The 18,529-nt window shown below is 41.1% G+C and overlaps 1 protein-coding gene across 2 annotated transcripts in view; it reads left to right on the top strand.

Moving 5' to 3' along the window:
* mafa (MAF bZIP transcription factor a) overlaps positions 1–17,742 on the top strand; it is a 71,959-nt gene extending 54,217 nt beyond the window's left edge. For both annotated transcript variants that reach the window (XR_004847828.2, XM_023275896.3), the window contains one exon: positions 15,067–17,742. The gene's annotated coding sequence lies outside the window, so the exon portion shown is untranslated. The remainder of the gene's footprint in view (positions 1–15,066) is intronic.
* Positions 17,743–18,529: the final 787 nt, after the last annotated feature.

Genomic DNA, 18,529 nt, shown 5'->3' with positions numbered 1-18,529 from the left:
ATTAGCCTGTTACTGGGAAACTTCACAGCTCCTGTACTGGGCCGTGTCCCCGACCAAGTAATACAGAAAATAGAACAGGCAATAAACAGCAACAAACAAACGCACGCATTGCACACACCCATCTATCCTCCAACCTCCACACTCACTCACACACACACAGGTGCATTAGGACGCGCTGTATGGATACGAATATAAGCAGAGCACTCCGGATAAGCGTCTCCAAACCAGCGCTGATAAACACGTAAACACACACAAGCCAAGATACCATATGCACTACAGTCTCTCTGAGGAAAAGCGGCAGATAATGAATGGGCCCCTCATACATTCCAGAAAAGTGTCGCATGTGACTTGAAGGAAAATATGTTTTCACGAAGGAAAAGCAATGACCTTATTCCTTCTCCGCGTTCACACACAGCTTGCCTGCATCGCCAGGTTTCGGCCAAACGATGAGCTTAAATTTAGGCCCCATGATGTCAACACAAACACAGGATAGAAAGTTCATCTTTAATTAGGTGTCCCCCCTTTTCTAAAGTTCATTTCAATTAGTCCCACCTCGGCCCCATTTTCAGGTCTCAGTGATTTGTCAATGCCTCAACTTTCTATGTAGCGCAGCGTGGTCACAATGCAGCATGCAAATGTGTGCGTATGTTTTTGCATGCGTGTTGCTGTTTACGCTGTGTGTGTGACCTCGACAAAAAAAAAGGGACTCCTGTGCCCTTGACATTTCCTTCTTGTTCTTATGATGAATTGCGGGGGTTATTTACTAGTTCAGAGGAGAGAATCACAGATCCCTGCTTTGTTCCCAAACACTCGCAAACAGTGCTGAGGCATCCATAAAAAGAACTGCTCTGGAACTTTTGCTGTCATTCCTAATTGTAAAAGTAGATTTTTTTTTTTTTTTATTCTAGTAAGTGGGACGTTAATGAAAAATTTTAAATACAGTCCAAATAATCTCAAATTATGTAGCTATTCCATATAATAAAGCTCTAAATAAAATATTTATTTTCATTACAACTTTGTGAATAATTATTTCTACAGCTATTTTAACTATTTGAATGAGTTGTCTGTTTTTCAAATGGCTGTATATTTAAATTTAAATCATTGTATGTTTACTGTTTTTTGCATTTTTTTTCTTTGTGTACTGCATGTTTTAAGTTGAGTCTCATCAGAGAAACATTTCCTTTCCCTTGTGATGGACAATAAAGTTTTTATGATTCTCAGGGCTTTTAAATTGTTCCATCCTACAAAATCATTTCTCAAACTATTATCAGAAAGAATTTCAGTTACCAAAGCACGCGTCTCCTAATGAAACTCTTTCACTATAAAATGTCAGATGCCTATATTCATTATCAACTATTTTTCAGCATCGAGCTTCACGAAACAAGCAGATGTTTCATTCAGATGATTTACTGTATATCAGTGGCTCCTATAGGTGAGATGGCCTATATGTCCTATGTAGGATCCTGAGGGTGTACTATGTCTGCCCTGTCCATTTCGTGACACCCTCACAAAGGCCGATCAATCAGCTGTAATGAAACCCATCAGGTCACCTTTGAAATTTATCATTTTTTTTGTGTGCGTAAAATGAAACGCCCCTTGATGGTATGGAAGCTAAATTTAGTTTACCTATATGCTAACATGTCTCTACGCCTCCTCCCCTCACAAAAAAGGGGGAGAAAAAGGGCTTATGAATTATGCGGATACACTGAGACCATATGCTAGTGCATCAGTCTAATACCAAATGCCCTAGTCTGGACATTGAGCTATCAGTCATAGGTTTGCAGCAATTACTTTAAGTTTGACACATAAAATGATGCACATTTCTTTGAGAGTAAATGCATGGAATCTGAAAGTTTAAAATGGAAACGTAATGTGAAATGGTGCTTTGTTGCTCATCAGTGAGAAAAAAGAAAGAAAAGAAAAAGAGAAATCACCTGAGTGTTTGACTTATCTCTCTCACCCTGTGGTGTGTTTTCCTCTCTGTGTTTCTGTCGCTTGCCGAGGTTTGAGGTGCTTAGCATCTCTTGTTTGCACACAATCCGTCTGTGATTATTGCCCGCTTCAGGCTTCATGCACAGTGATGCGTCTTTCCACAAAGCAGCTTCATTTGCATAGATTTTGCCGAGAACCTCTCAAATCTTTAGGAGTGTGCTTAAAGACGAGTCAAGATGAGCAATCACGACGACAGATCGCGCACTTTGTGTTAAAGGCAGGAAATATCAGCTGAGGTGCACGCAGTAAATTGGCTCTTCAGCTCCGAGGAGGCACACGAGAACTTACGAATTTGTTTTGATGTGGTTGGGAGGATTTCCAACACTTGAGTTGATTTTCCACAACAGTTTTTTTCTTACAAAAAAAGGTGAGGCCAAACCTGTCTAACTGCAGTCAAGGTCCGACTATGCGGTTCATTTTCTGCAGATGGCACACAAAAAGTACTTATTCGAGCATTTGCAATGAAATAAGCTTTTCTTATGTGTTTGTTGATTTCTTTATTTATTTCTTTATTTTCTTGTTGTCATTTTTTTTCTGCTGAACACAGCTGCTTGGGCCCCGCCATGCAGAAAGGCCCAATATGGCTCTGTCTGTAAATCGGAGTCCGGGGGCCACAAGACAGAAAACGGGGGAGAACCACCCGGCGAAATTTAGCGCACGATGGCTCCCAGCGGGCATCATTTGGGGACCAGAGAGAATTTTTTTCCCTCATTCTCTCTTTCCTTTTTCCTGCATGGTGAGCAGGTTGGAAAGCTCAACCCTAACATTGCTGCTGACACAACCACTCAGGGACGGCTGTAACAGCTCTCTTAGCATGGCACCTGTTATTGAGCCGTCAGAGAGAAGGAGGGAGAGAGAGAGAGAGAGAATGAGAGTATTGAGGAGGGAGCAAGAACAAGGAAAGGGAGAAGGAGGTAGGTGTGAAAGTGGGAAAGAGTGAAACTCAATTGTAATTTCAGGGCTGTCACAGTTGTGAGAGCCGGTAATTCTGCTGCCATATCAGCGAGTGGATGTAGTAGACTGCCTCTGCGTGCTGAGACTGATCTCTTCCCTCATTGTGCAGCCTGCCTAAATTTTCATTCATCTCGAATCAAGTAAACAAACTGATTATAATTAGATTCGCATCAGGCTACTTTGTAAACAGAGAGCGGAGTACAGCGGTCACACTACTGCTCCTTCTATTTTATTGTGTTTTCTCTGCTTTAACACATTTACTTTCCACTGTCTCTTTTCCATTTTAATGCATCTAAAATTACTTGGACAATCCAATGTGCCTTTTATGCAACTACTTTTCATTTGTCTTCATCCCCCTCGATACAATTGGCTTTTGGATTGAAGCCATTCATAATGCTTTCATCAAACTAGTAATGATTCTAAAGACTCACTATGTCTCAAGTCTTACCAAGATAAATGACCTGGAGTACAGTTTAAAAAAAAAAAAGGCCATAATAATAGCAGATGATGTGCTGTTTTCAGTATTGTGTTTTTCATTCCTAATTTATTTTCTCTTGAGATGATAAAAGGATGGATGTATTTCAAGGATTTTTTTCTAACACAGCTGTTTATAGAAACAAACACTACAAATGTGAGGAAAGAAACGAAAGAAAGAAAAACACTTTGGTTTATTTTCTCTATAAGCTAATCATTGGAGGTGCATGGCAAGTTGTTGTCCATTCAAGCAAAGCAGTTGCATTCCTCTGCAGAGCAATCAAAATGGATTAAACCAACCACGCTCCAGCTGCCTCCACGCAAATCAGATATGCCTGTGATGATGATAATCAATCCATAATAAAATAACACAACATAAATCTGATAGTGTTGTTCCAACAATTTTAATAACATAGATTTAAATATTGCCATGTGCACTGGAGTGATTTATTGACGAAAAAGTGCTATCAAGCTTATATACACCCCGTTTCTGGTGGCCCGCCAATAATACCATTAACTGCATTGTTCAAACTCATTATGTGATGAGAAACACAATAATAATCGCAGGACTACAAACGCACAATTTCTCCCATTGAGCTAATCACTTTTGCTAGCATTATTAGTCTCTCTTCCTCTCCCTCTCTCCCCCCTCAGCTCTCCTTCGTCATAAATCCTGGGAGAGGCTGGTGTATAAATCCCCAGTGCTGAATTAGTATTGTAATTTCTGGTATCCATGCACGCTTTGCCAGCGCAGACTTTGGAGTTATTAATCTGGGGGGACAGGTGCCACAGAAACAATATGCTGAGCGGTTGGCCTGGATACTGGGCCGACCCTGCCCGTGCCAAAGCTCTCAGTGCATTCAATTAGAATTACAAGGTATGGACTGAAGCCCAGCTTGAGGGAACATAAAAAAATCTGAAAACTGAAGCAATTTTGTGTTTTACCGTTACAAGTTAAGTTTGAAAGATTTTTTTTTCTATGGATTTATCTACACACACACACACACACACACACACACAAAGACAAGACAGGACTTAGTAAAGAATGAACGTGTTGCCTCTTCTGACATCTTGCAGTATCTGAGCTGAGTCTGAGTCTCATAATGTGTGATATCGTGTGGTTCCCCACCTTTCCGATAGAAACACTGTTACGCCGCCCATATGGCCCACTGACAAACATGACAGATGAAACACTTTGTTTGCTTTTGTTTAGGCGGCGGCTCCTCTCCTAATACAAGCCTTTTAAGTGATCAAAAAGGCCTGGCGATATTTGATGTTGTCTGCGGAGAGAGTGTGGTGATGATGGTGGTGGGGGGGAGAGGAGGCAAAGGAAGTGTCATCCAGTGATATACAGCTCCAGTCCTCTGTCACACAGCGCAGTGTCTGCTGGGAAATAATCTGACATCTTGTACTCGACACATCCAAGCGATGAGTAGAGCGGGATGGAGGAAAGAAAAAAGGAGGCGGGAGGGGAAGAAGAGATAGAAGGCAGAGTGATGGGACAAAGAGGCGAGGGAGGAGAGGAGAGGGAGGCCGAGAGGAGTGGGAGTGTGAGCAGGAGAGCCAGAGGAGAGAGAGGACACGATCAATTCACCAGCCCCGTCTCCATCATGTCATCACCTGTCAGCATAGATTTAAGAATAAAGCTTTTGAGAGACCTTCCAGAGCTACAGTCTGATCAATGCCCTGGCAGTGACGGCCCAGATGTCACTGACACGCATCACACGCTCTTTCAAAACACATCCGACCCTTCCGTGATCGCGTCACTGGGAACTATCCGGCCCTGCTGCTACGCCTGCTTTAAGTTTATAATGGGATGAGGGCACCCGTTCTACACAGAAACTATGTAACCTAGCACCCAGAAGTCGAAACACACAAATGGGGACAGAAAACTAGAATCACATATGGGCAAAATCATTAGGAAAAAAACCCCAGAAAGGCAAAGATGAAGAGATAGTGACGGGGTGAATAAATTGAGTCATTAAGCGTGTGTTTGTGGGAGCCTGGTTCCCATATGACAGCGCAGGGTGGCAGGATGCTTCTGCTGCCTTTCCCCATAAACAGACAAACAGATTGGCTCGGCTGCCTCTCTCCTCTGGGCAGCTTATGCCCCCCAACTTTCTAGGGAACACTTAGGACTTTCCCTTCCCTGGATCTCCAGAGAAACTACTGTTTGTGCCGTTTTTCAATTTACAGCATGAATTTTCCTAATTAATCAACACCTCTGTCAAATGTCAGACTCATTAGAGAGCAGATCTCAGCCTATTTCATCTGTAAGTGGCTGTGATTAAAAATTCAGCTGATTTAATTATGAATTTGACTGATGAAAATGTTTGAATGAAATGAAATATCTTGTAGTGAAACAGCCCTTTGCATCTTGAATAGTTGCCGTCTTTTCTCAATTTTTGTCTCAGTTGACCGGGACTGTTTGATCGTGTTCTGCATCCTTGTGCAAAGAAACACAGCTGTTGTTTGAGTTAACTGCAAAAAAGCATAAAATGAGCAGCGCTAAATGCACATTAAATTCTTCAATTCTATTAGGAAATAAATAAAACGGCCTTTTCTCGTTCATGTTTTGCCAACCATAACTGCATTTTCTGAAAACCGTCAGGTCATTTATATCCCTCGAATTGGCTACAATGTAAAAGTGAAACTCCAGGCTCAAATGTGCATACTTGTGGCTTCCTGCTGACCCAGCCGTCTAGGACATGTGCTGTCAGCTTCGACCGGGAACTTTTTCCTCGTGTTTCCCGTCACTGTCTGCTGTCAGGATGCGTGCTGAAAAAAAAAAATTCCTTCAAAAACAACTACTGAAATGTGAATGAAATTAACAAAATGATTCAATGTGCCATCTCAGTGGCAAATAGAGTGTAAATGAATGAACTGTACGCAACACAAGTGTCCTGAGTGTGTGTTTCAGCATGTTTTTGTTGTCCATGACATTTCTGATCAACATTTCTGACAGGACAATGTTGTGAAAAAAGGTAGCTTTTAACACAGAAGATATTTCTTTAAACATATGTGCAGGGTTTAAAACCAATCATGGTCAAAAAGATGTTAATGACTTGGCTGTATATTAACAGTCCAGGATGAAATGAAGTGTTAAAAATCATATCTGACAGAAGAGTGGAACAAATTCAGGCCAGTGGAAAGACAAAACCGCTGTGATTCCATCTCTGCAGCACGAGAGGAAAATCTACCACTCGGTTCAGACCTTATGAAAATTTTGAAGAAAAAAAAAAGGCCATACTCGCACAGATGAAACTGAGATAAAATGGACTCTTTTTTCCTCCCACTGTGTTTGGGTTAGACACGCAAACCGTTATTCTTACTCAGCTGCCTCTAACTTCCGTTTGTTCAATTCCTTCCAACCCTCTCAGTCTGTCTCGCCTTTTTATTTCAGTGTGGAGGACAATCGTTACATGAGTGATGGTACCCATCAGTGTAGTGCATGTGTTGTAAAACTGTCAGCCACTGACAGATTGACTGACATGGTCAACCCTTCGATTACCACCGCAGCACAGGCAGGGTTACAGAGAAGAAAGATACAGAGTGAAAGACGTGTACAGAGGAAAAAATAAAAGAGAGGAAACAGGTGCATTTAGAAAGTCATGTTTTATTTTGCTTTCTTCTGTGAGCACTGATCAAATCTGGCACTTAACTAAAACCCTAAAACAAACAGTGTTAGTATAAAAAGGAGTGCAAAGAAAGAAAAAAAAGACTGATATACAGACAAGGAGTGTTCCCGTGTAATTTCCAACAGCTGTTGATTCAAAGGGAAAAACTTTATTTGGTCCAGATGGTCTCAGTCAGTGGCAGAATGAGAGAGCTGACTTCATTGGCTCCAGCCATGTGTTTTTCCTCCTGATAGAAATTAAAATGGTCGTTCGTTTGTCACCGCTCACTGCACAGCTTAAAATGTAGCAATGAAACGTTCCTTGGCGATAATGCACCATAATTACTCAAACGCCTGTTCTTTATCTGCAGCAGGGGGAGGACAGAAGGAACATTTTCCTCAGATGAGATTTTAAAACCCAGAGAGCCTGTTCAACCCAGAGCAAACGATGGAGAACGCACTCACAAGTATTGTTCTTTTTGAGTCAGAGAGAGCCATAAGCCTGTCATCTTCTTGCTCAAAACCACACAAATGGAAAAAAATCTGATTTACATGACTTTTTTTAACAGAAACGGTAGAAGACAGTTTGATATTAGCTTCTAGAGCTGGTGGATGAGCCTGAGTATCTTTGCCTCCAATCAGATGTAACAGGCTGTAGCAGCGCGGTGTAGCTAGTATCAGGGTGTGATAAATGCATTTATTTTAGCAGTCTGATGGGTATTGATCTCCTCAGCGGCTCCTCCACAGGTTAACATTATGGGACCTTGGAAGGGAAGAGAGTGGGCGACTCTAACAGCACACATCTCACACCTCACAAACGAGGTGAAAAACACACTCGGTTACAGAGGTGTGGAAAGGTTAACAGTGGCCTTTGACTGCCAGTTGAACATAAAATCAGTCATTTATCGGAAATAAAAGGAAAAGCATCTCAGCAGTCGCCGCTGCACAAATGAAAGACCGAAGCACGACAGAAGTTGAGTCACGGCGGCACGAAACTGACACGGAGCAGAAAAAAATATCCACAATGCCACAATGCAGACTGAACTGCACATCCAGAGGTTCTCATGAGTAGGCTGGAGAGGTAGAGGTATGGCCAAGCACGACTGAAGCGTAAACTTGTGGTCGCTTGAGTCAAACATCCACTACAACGTCCCAGCAGCGCCACATTAACCCTGAGCGCTGCTGGGTGAATCATGCAAGCAGATATTCTGACTGTGACTGGCCTAAACTTGGCTGCGGGCTGAAGCCAGTCATAATACTTCGTGAGAAATTTTCACAGGCACTCGCTTTTCAGCCCAGTTTCACTTCTGTATGGTTCTTTTGATCCCACTGTCTTTGTCAGCGTATAACCCTTTTTTGTGTTAAAACGGTGACAGATGATTCATTGAGCTTTTTTTGTTTCTGTGCCTGTTGAAAATGTCAGCTGTCTGATAAAAGTGTTAAAGAAAAATGACATCCTTCTGTTTACTTTCTTGAGAGAATCACATTTATCTATGTACATACTTAACGCCAAATTATTGTTTTTAGTAAATATATTTGCCTGTATAATATTCACTATTATGCAATAACTCAATTACAAAAACTGTAAAATGATTTAATGTAAGATCGAATACTGAAATTCTATATCAAATGTCTGCTAAAATAATTTAAATAATAAAAAAACACAAATTTATTTTGGCAGTATTCAAGCTGTTGTATAATAAAACTAATTAAGATTTAAATGCTTTCTAATTTGAGAGGGAATTGAATTTTCTCTTGGCCTCAACTTGACTGTGAAGCAGTAAATTCATCATCATGCTTCATACGTTCTCAAACTGAACTTTAAGGAAGGAGAGGAGTGTGATAAAAGATGCTTTTCTGACAAAACGTCTATGTCTGTGAATTAAGAGCATCAAGATAAAATCAAATTGGGGGGAACTGCAGCTCGGTTTGCGCTTAAATGAGAAATTAGAACACAGCCACAAAGAAGGAAAAAGACAGACAAACATTAGTCTTGTGCGTCTTTAACAAACACTGAAAGATATTTACTTCGCAGCATGTTTGTCTGTGCAGACGCTGCTAAACGGCCGCAGATTGTGAAACACAAAATGAGTGCGGTGTCGCTCTCATTGTGGCTTATTCTATAAACACGGGATCCGATTGGGCAATCTGTGCCTGTACTACAGTCTCTTTGACACTAACTTTACCCCGGTGAACCGGAGAGAGCTCTCCAGAATAATGTTCAAAATGTCCACAGAGAGACGAGCTGAGAGCTGCTTGATTCATTCCGACTACTGACAGGGAGTTTCCACACTAAAGTCCATCATGATAAATATTAACGATTTCCTCCGTGATAATTTTGGGCCGTTAATGAGTGTGTGGGATTAGAGTTTTGTCACAATGTGTTTCGTAGTGAAAGAAGGATTGCGACCTTAAAGAAAGATGACTAACAGAGAGGCAGTGAGGCGAGCTGCAGTACACTACTCACTGCAGTGTTAGAAAGTCACACTCCATCGGTCTGGCAGACTACAAAACTGAGCAATCTGACTCTGAAATAAGGACACTTTTCACTCTCCCAGATGCTGAAGACATTACGGGGAAAACATGTGCATTTATTTCTATATCTCAGAGTGTACTCTCTCTGAACAGCAATAATAGCAGTTATCTACAAACACACTTTAAAATCTGTGGAAAAAACAACCAGAGTGTGAAATATAGTATCTGTCTGTAAAAATGGAAAAACACAAATGTCCATCCCTGTGGAGTAACGCTGTATTTGGCGAAAGCAACAGGAAACAGTCCTGACATTTCTGAATTTCTTCAGATGTTCAGTTTGTTTTTGATTTTCATACTTTCACTTTGTTTCTTTGCTTTGTTTCTCTTTTCCTCACTCACACCTGCTGGTTTTGATGAAGGCTACTTCAACAAAAGCAGTTTAAATTCATGATTATTTCTAATTCATGCATTTAATTCTGTCGTCTAGTGCAATAGGCATTTTTTTTCTTGCTCTGCGCATACTTGTGTGCACACTTCTATCGTGTGAGCATGCATATTACCGTAGGTATCTGAGTCAGTGAGGCCAATCGGATACGGAGAGGCTATCGGCAGATGAACCACGAGCATTTGCATCTCAGGAAATGTGTCACCCATACGGGACAGTCCCAACACTAAGAGCATTAAAGCATTTTCGCTCTATTTTGTACAGACACATAGAGTACACACATATACGGAAATATTGGCGATAGTGTAACACTTCCATCGCACATGAAATGTGGTGATTTTGTCTCAGTTGTGTAAATGGAGAAACTATAGGGCATCAAGAAGCTTGCACTGGATCCGCGTCCTGTTTCGAAGCTGCATTTTCTTTGAAACAGTTTTTATTTTCCATTATGTTACTCGATGTTGTGTTATCTGTTTCCTTCTTCCAGGAATATTGCATTAGATTTCCAATATTCACGGTGTGTTTTTCCATCTTTCACAGATCAAGACTTCATGGGCTTTTTAGATGAAAAATTATCAATACAAGATGAAGCATCAGCAAAAAAGCAGTGACACATTGCCAACATGCTCTTGTTCCCGGTGCCAGCATCAATAATTCAGCCACTAGCTCATAACTTTATTTTCAATGCATAATTGAGGCCAACCAATGATGGCCGTTCCTTCTTTCTTCAGCCGTTTATATGTCGAGCAATTTTTAAACAATAAGAGGAGCAGTCCATTAAGCTTTTAACATCTTCACTTTTTCATGCTGGAAACCATGGAATGTTTCTCTCCTCGTGCTTTGTGCTCGGAAATGTGAGTGCTGGAGGGTTTTCAGGTGCTCTTTTCTCTGCAGCTGTAGCTTCAGTGAGAAAAGCTTAAAATGATAACTGTGGGAAAGCTGTGATGAATAAATGCAGAAGTGTAGACCCCACATTAAAAAGGTGTGGTTGAGGGAGGAAGGGGGTCCCGGTGTGAGGTGTGATTTCCGTGCAGGGATTCGTAAATGCACTTATGTACGTGGAATGCATTGATGTGTGTATGTGTGCGTGTCTTTCTAATGATTTACACTATGCATAATTGATTTTTTTAAGCAATTTTGCAGATATCTAAGTTGCCTGTACTTATAAATCTATGTATTGCAGAATGCTACCCTTAAAGGGCACTTCCTCTATCCAGTGGCTCATTATATGGCCCGACTACATGTCTCATTTGTTTTGTACTGCTGCTTGATAAATATTGATTTACTATTTTAATTACATGTTAATCTCAAAACACATAGGTGCCAGGGTTATGACTCTCTCAAGTCATACTGCAAATTTCCTGTTTGCAAATATTTATTGAAGATGGCATCCTGAGAGGGCTATAAAAGTGAGCAGCAATCATTAAACAGAGACTAGTTGTCTACAATATCTGCACAAGTCACAATATCAGCAACACAGGTTAACCCAGCTGCTAATCAATTGTTTGTACTATTTTTGTGAGAGCAATAATTATCACGGCACATACACAAAAAGAAATATAATTGCAAAATCTTTTATTTTCCCTATATATGGATGGTTTTCTTTAAGAAAAGCGTCCATTATATCCATTGCTGTATTTCTTTTCACCTGAATGGAACAAAACCACATGATCAAATTGACATTTTCTGGACAAGCTGTTGAACTTGGACTGAATTTTCCTCATTAATATAGCCAATTAGACAATGGAGAATGATTCCTATATTGTTCTGAGAAAAACTGTGGTTAAAACAGAGACATTGTTCAAGTACAACTCATGATTAAAAGACTATTAAATCAAAGAATAAATAGTAAATGACTTTTTTAATTACTCTTACATAATTATTTCATTTTTATTGTGGCTACCCTGACCCTGTTAATACTTTTAGTTATTTTTGACAGATTCTGTTTTCTCCCTTTTGACCTGTTCGCAGCTCGTTGAATCTATGACTCTCTGACTCACAGGAGTCTAAATATTCTTCAAAAGGTTGTTGCTAACAAGCAATGTGGAAATGTTGGACTGCCTTTCACAGGCTACAATCTGTTAAGGGGAACACTTGGACTCTTATTTCACATATTTTTGGGGTTAAAACAGATCTAAATTTATAATTATCAAATGAATTTAGATAAGAGACATTAAGCATGCTCTATAGCTCTTCCTGCTATCGCCATACTAAATTATTCCCACACTGATTGCTTTGTGAAGCATGACTTACTAATACACCGTAGGGAATTTTTCAGACTTTGCAGGAAATCGAATCCAAGACTTTTAAAATGGGGGCAAATGATGGAGTGAACACAGGAGCTATTTTCCTCTTCCTGCAAACTGCCCTAACTCAAATGGATTTTAAAATATGTCATATCTAAAAAGACATGAATGTATTGATGAAGAATCAAGCTTTGCCTCTGTTTCTCTTATACTATTCATGCATGGGGCTTGCTGTCAATATTATCAATGTTTCTTGAGTGAATCCTAGAAAGTCAAATACTTGTGCTAGATGTCTTCATTAGCAGGATGTGGTGTCACGGAGGTCCAAGATTTTATTTTTTGTTTGTTTCAGCAAAAGAGTATTTCCTTTGCTTTACTAAGTGAATTTTTCCTCTGCAATTTTACAGTCCCTGTTTAGAATGAAACCATGTAAAAACTCTTGGACAACCCCTGCACACAACTGCCTCCTATACGGTTATACTGCAACCAACCCCTCAAGTTTATTATGCAACACAGCCCCTCCTCTCTTTCACTCTTGCTGTTGCTTTTTCATCTCTATTCCATATCCCTCCATCACGAAGATATATTGAAACTGAGAATACATTGGGACGATTGTCGAGCTAAAATTTTAAAGGGAAATAGTGGGGGATTTTTGCAGGGAAAAGCTGTAAATGAGGGACAATAACATCATTATAATCCCATTTACCCTGAATAAAATGGACAGTGTGAAAAAATATTTACTTAAGATGAGAGTGTGCAAGAGTGTGTGTTTGGGAAGAATCTATGCAGTATGTAGTGTTTGCATGGCTTGTTCCTGAGATCAAGGTTGCTGGTTTAATTGAGCCTGTACTGGACCCAGGGCTGAGAGAGCAGGCAGAGGAGCATTGATAAACTATGAAATGGTTCCAATATGGCCAATCGATGAGGCTTTGTGAGCATCTCCCCCGGGGCTTTGATTTTCCTCTCAAACAACAATCCAGGATCTCTGCTCTTCAAAGGCAAACTCCATCTTTGCTGTTATTGTTGTTGCTGCTGCTTTCCCCATGTTTGAGCGATGTCACCGAGGTCGATTTCATCCACGTCCATAAAGGCTCTCCCACACTTGAATCACCCGGGAGACAGCTTCTGTTGGTCTGTGCAATGGTAACAACAACCAATAAAGGTCAATCTCCCATGGTAATGGCCAATTGGGTTTGTTCCCATTATTGGTCCTCTGAGCTGTGGTCAACAGATGGAGAGCTGGCATCACTGACCCAAGTTACACTCCAACCTTAAGGACACTGAGCTCTGTATCCAGGCGCTGTTGTGTGATTCTGCTCTTTCTCCCCCTCGGCTTGCGTTGGCCTGTACATCAGTACATCATGCGCTGCTCCTATATAAGGAGAACCGTCACAGTAGAGTCACAGGAGTGCTGCCAGTGAGGGCTAACCGTCTAACCATTTCAGCTAATTGCCTCATTAATGATTCACTGGTGTTAGGCTGCTCTAGCACTTCGCTGTGGGGAGCAAATTGTTCTGATTGGTTTGCCTCTGTCAATTATTGATGAGGCAGTGAGCTGAAGTGCTAACACCTGGCTTTGGAGGTCCAAATGGCCCTGCATTCCCATCACATTCTCTGTTATCACACACCCTGGGACCACATTCTGTCTTGAAGGGCTGGAGGCTTGACGGTTGCTGTTCTCTGAGAGTGGATGTAGCATGCCCCGGGGCAATGGCTGTGATCTCAGTTGCGAGGATATTAGCTCATAGAACACGGCTCACTGCTGTGTAAAAGGTGGACAAAACAGAGATGGGTAACTTGCAGTGATTTGTGCTGCAAGTAGCAGAAGGCAAACAGAGGCCATGTCACCACGGGGGCGGCCACTGACGAAGCCAGATCTAGGGTGTGTATTTATTTGTATGTGTGACTGGAAATGTTAGTAATACTGAAGATGGCTGTTCATAAGAACATAACAATGGGGCAAATAAAATCATAATCCTCAATCTAGAAGACAAGTAAATAATAAAGAGCTAATAAAGCTAATAAAAAACACTATCTCAGGAGAAATTGAATAGAAAATAACTTTGTCTTTTACATGCATGACTGGAGCTGTAATGGTATGCAACGCAATGTCAATACTTTCTTTGTTTATGGTGATTTATAATGGGTGCAGGTGGCACCTTTACAGTAGGGTCGTGTAATTGGATCTCCAGTAGATAGAGGCTGAATTCCACTCCGGTCTCTGTGTCTAATGGCCCACCCACAAAGCTCTCCTTCTGGCAACATGAATCATCCTTTCCATGGCACACAAGATGTTTTAGCGCCTCACCAAACTTTGTGAAATTCAAGGCACAAAACAGAATAAAGAGCAGTTTTTTTTTTTAATGTTTTATCGGAGTATGTCACAAACAGATCGGATAACGTAGAGCCGGCATGAAGCAATGAATTTGCTCGTCTCTCCTTGGCCTTAATTGAAGCTGATTATAGAGTCACCCCCCTTGCTGACGCCACTGTCACTCTGAATCTCAGCCAAGTGGGCTTGCCATGTACACTCACAGGGTGGTCACTCTGCCTTTGTTTTTACACTGGCACCCGTGACAGCAGAGCCCACCCCAGTCTCCAAATACAGTGACACTGACTCACTGTGTGTCACCATAAACCCCAGACAAGGAGGCAGAGTTTAGACAAGGGTCCTATATAGCTCACAATGTGGACTTCACTCAGTCTCAGCCATTCCTCCATGCATGTACACACACACACACAATTATTGTTTGACAGAATTGTGGTCTGACTCACACTTTAATGACTTCTTTTTTTTCTTCTTCTCTTGACCATCCCCTCTCTTCTCCCCTCTCCTCCCTCCATCTTTCTCTTTCTGTTAACAGATAACCCAACAACTGAGCAGTGATGACATCAGAGCGGCTGACCAATCACACCAAGACACCTACAAAGCACAACATTCAAAATGACTTCACTGAAGAACAACAGACAAGACCCACTAGAATCCCTCAAAATCCCTACAGTGAAATTCTTGAAAGTCTCTTACTACTCCAGTTTCCCTCCCTGATATTTTACCTCCAGCTTTTTTCTACAAAACATGAAAAAAACAAACAAACAAACAAAAAAATGTGGACAAATTCATAATCATGAGATGGTCGACGACGCCACATAAATACACTGGAAGGACTATTTTCTCTTCGGTGGGAAGATCACCGATGCATGCTTCTGTAAATAGATCATAGTAAAATTTATTGTTATTCCTAGTATAGGAAACATACCAAGTCACTCTCACCAAATTCATAAACCTTCATTACGGTGGATAGAGTACTTATGGTTCGATATTTTCCATATTAAATCAGTATTCTTCTTACCTATTCAGAGCCCATGTAATTATCATTTCCAATATCATTTCTCTAGTCTTTAAAGTTATTTCAACTGTAAAAATTGTACTTCTTATTCTTCTTATTCTCTTTACTTAACAGCCTAGTCTTCCTCTCCAATATCCACACTAGTACATGTAAATAGAAATGAATGAAGACAACAGCATGGACCAGACTATAGTGTATATTTACCGCCCTGTTAGATCACAAATTGCAGTATGTGGATATTTCAGACAACCTTTTTAAAAGTTTAAAATACTTGAACTTCTTTTCTGATAGACACAGTTGTAGATATCTGGACATTTTTTCATATGTATTTGAATAGATCCATACAGGCCTTAGCTATAGGTAACAATTATTATTTGACCACCTTACGGACGATAAAGCAGCAATTCCTTTGGTATTGTCAGTCAGTTCCACTGCGAACCAGTCAAACTGAAGAGGAAAAGCAGGCAATTCACCAAAGTTACAAGCCTGACTTAGCACTTACAAGTTTTTTTTTTTTTTTTTTTACATTTGATATATTATTTGATGTCATTATTTACAATTCTCCCCCAATATCTATTTAAGTATTATTTCCCATTGCAATAATTGCCATTAAATTCCCCACGTCCATGTTGTAACTGCTGTAGCAAAGCTGCTGTCAGTCTGCGAGAGGCTCATTTTTTTCTTTGCATGGTTTGAATTCCAATCCTGAGCCTACACACAGGGGGAGGAAAGAACACCTCATTGACTGTAATGCAGACATTAGGACTCTGAACCTCCGTCTTCTATGAACTATGAAGAAAACCAAATGGACTGACAGATAACATGCCAAGCCAATGAACAGACGACCTCAAAGATGAACACCTCACTGGTGAAGACAGAAAACCTTTGCATGGACAACAGGAAGAATACTAGCTCGTTGAACACCTCATCTCCACTATCATGCATCCTCTACCTCTCAGTGTGTGCTGTACATCGAGGAATCCATGTCTTTTCCGTGACCCCCTCTAATGCCCCCACTTTTTCCCGCTGCATGTCCCTACAGAGCCTCGTGAGGAGAGTTCACCGCTGAATGCCACCGATGTGTGCATATGGCAATGGGGAAAACAAAACAAATGCTCACTTTGAAACACTCACAATACATACTGTATGAGCGCATGCATACAGATGCACAATCCTACACAGCGCCACTCAAATACTTTGCTGTATATATGTACAGTATGTCCACTATGTATAGTCTCAGATGCTGTACTTTGCATGTTGACTTGTAGATGGAACGTGACCACTATTCATAGAGGAGGATGTGCAGGTGGACAGTGGGGAAACTCTAAACCAATGCAAGCTGTTTGTCAGCTTTACACCTGTTTGCTTTGATTTGAGAAAATGTACAGTAACATGACAGCAACAGTTTTATGTCTCCCGCTCCCATTGTGAGAGGCTGTCTTCCACTAAACAGCGGTGCTGATGCAGTGTAAACTCTTAAAAGGGACACATACACTCCCGTTTGATGTCAGACAGAACCTGGCCACAGTAAGCGTAGGTAGAAGAAGAGACGAGGGAAGGCAAACTGGGGCGCTCCAATTAAGTGGCAGCGCACAAAGTGGCATGGGGCATCCTGCCAGCAACTGTCTATTCATCCTGTGTCAAAGGGATTTTCACGTCTCAGTGAGTCTACGCAGTGACAGAGGAGTTCAAGAGGAAAGCAGAGAAAGGAAGGTCTGGCAGTAAGGATGGATAGGAAAAATTTGGACAAAAAAAAATATAAGGCTGTGCTGAGCTTTTGTTAGTGTATTTTACTGGTCTGACCACCAGTGTGATATTTCTTTCTGGCCTCCTTGGAGAGTCCAATAACTCTTTGACCTCAAACTGTTAAACCATCATGCAGCTCTCTGGGCTGTCATGACCTCGCGTCCTGTCTGAGGTTAACTTTGTGTTAATGAGCATGGCCCTCAGTTCAACCAGATGTTCAGCCTTGCGGTTAAATACCTGTTAGCTCCTGTGATTCTTTAATGCCTGCCCACTCCATCTGTACTCTTTCTGGACAACGCTACAGAAACATCTTCACCGAGTTAAAAATAAATGTCAAGCAGGGAGGAACTTAAACTCAGTAGAACTGGTGTGTTTCCTTTGGAGTAAAAACAATAAAAATCTGATGGAAATAATCAGCGCAAACCAAACAGCAAAGAAAGCAGAATATATGTGGGTACCATTTGTTTGTTCCACCATACAGTCAATTTGTACGAGGAAATCTCCTTAAATCAAATGTTGTCAGAGCACACTAAATCACATGAAGGTATTTACAGTCAACATGTAAACAAACTTGAAATTAGGTCTTATGACTTAGCAGTGATTAGTTAAAGAAGATTTAAAATACAGAAAGGATGAAGATGTCACTCAAATGGGAGATGCTGGATGTGGAAAAGACAGACGACACAGAGAAAGTGCTTCTTTGAGCCTCACAGCTTTCCACTTTGTTTGCTTTTCTATTTTTTCAATGCAATACTTACTAAATGAAGTGGTGTTGCTCTGGTCTCATAGTCAGGCAGAAGGTGTCCTTTTATCTGACCAGTAACCCAGATCAGAACAATACGCATAGTTGAACACCTTCATCTACAGAATGTGTGCACACAAAGAAGCACATACCTGGTCTTTTTATGACAGACACATTGCACACACGCACACACACACAGACATGCACACACCATGCTAAACAGCAAGGCTGTATGTAAACAGATCGTCGACATAATGGGATTGTTCAGTGTGCAAACAATAAGCTGTTAGCGTAATCACAGGTCAAAGATATATTACCCAGAGGGCCACGCTGTATGTATATTAACATGATGGATATGTGGGAGAGAGGCTGGGGGCAGGGATATGAGGGATATAGAGCTCCACTGATTCAGATTTACCCCCTATTGGGCCCCGTCCTCTGCCTTTCTCTCCTCTTCCTCCCTCATATGGGCCCCACTTAATCAGCCTTCCC

Source organism: Amphiprion ocellaris, chromosome 1, assembly GCF_022539595.1.
Source record: "Amphiprion ocellaris isolate individual 3 ecotype Okinawa chromosome 1, ASM2253959v1, whole genome shotgun sequence".
In the NCBI taxonomy this organism is placed as follows: Eukaryota; Metazoa; Chordata; class Actinopteri; family Pomacentridae; genus Amphiprion; species Amphiprion ocellaris.
The sequence above is the reverse complement of the archived record's forward strand: the minus strand, read 5'-3'. Positions and strand labels throughout refer to the sequence as shown.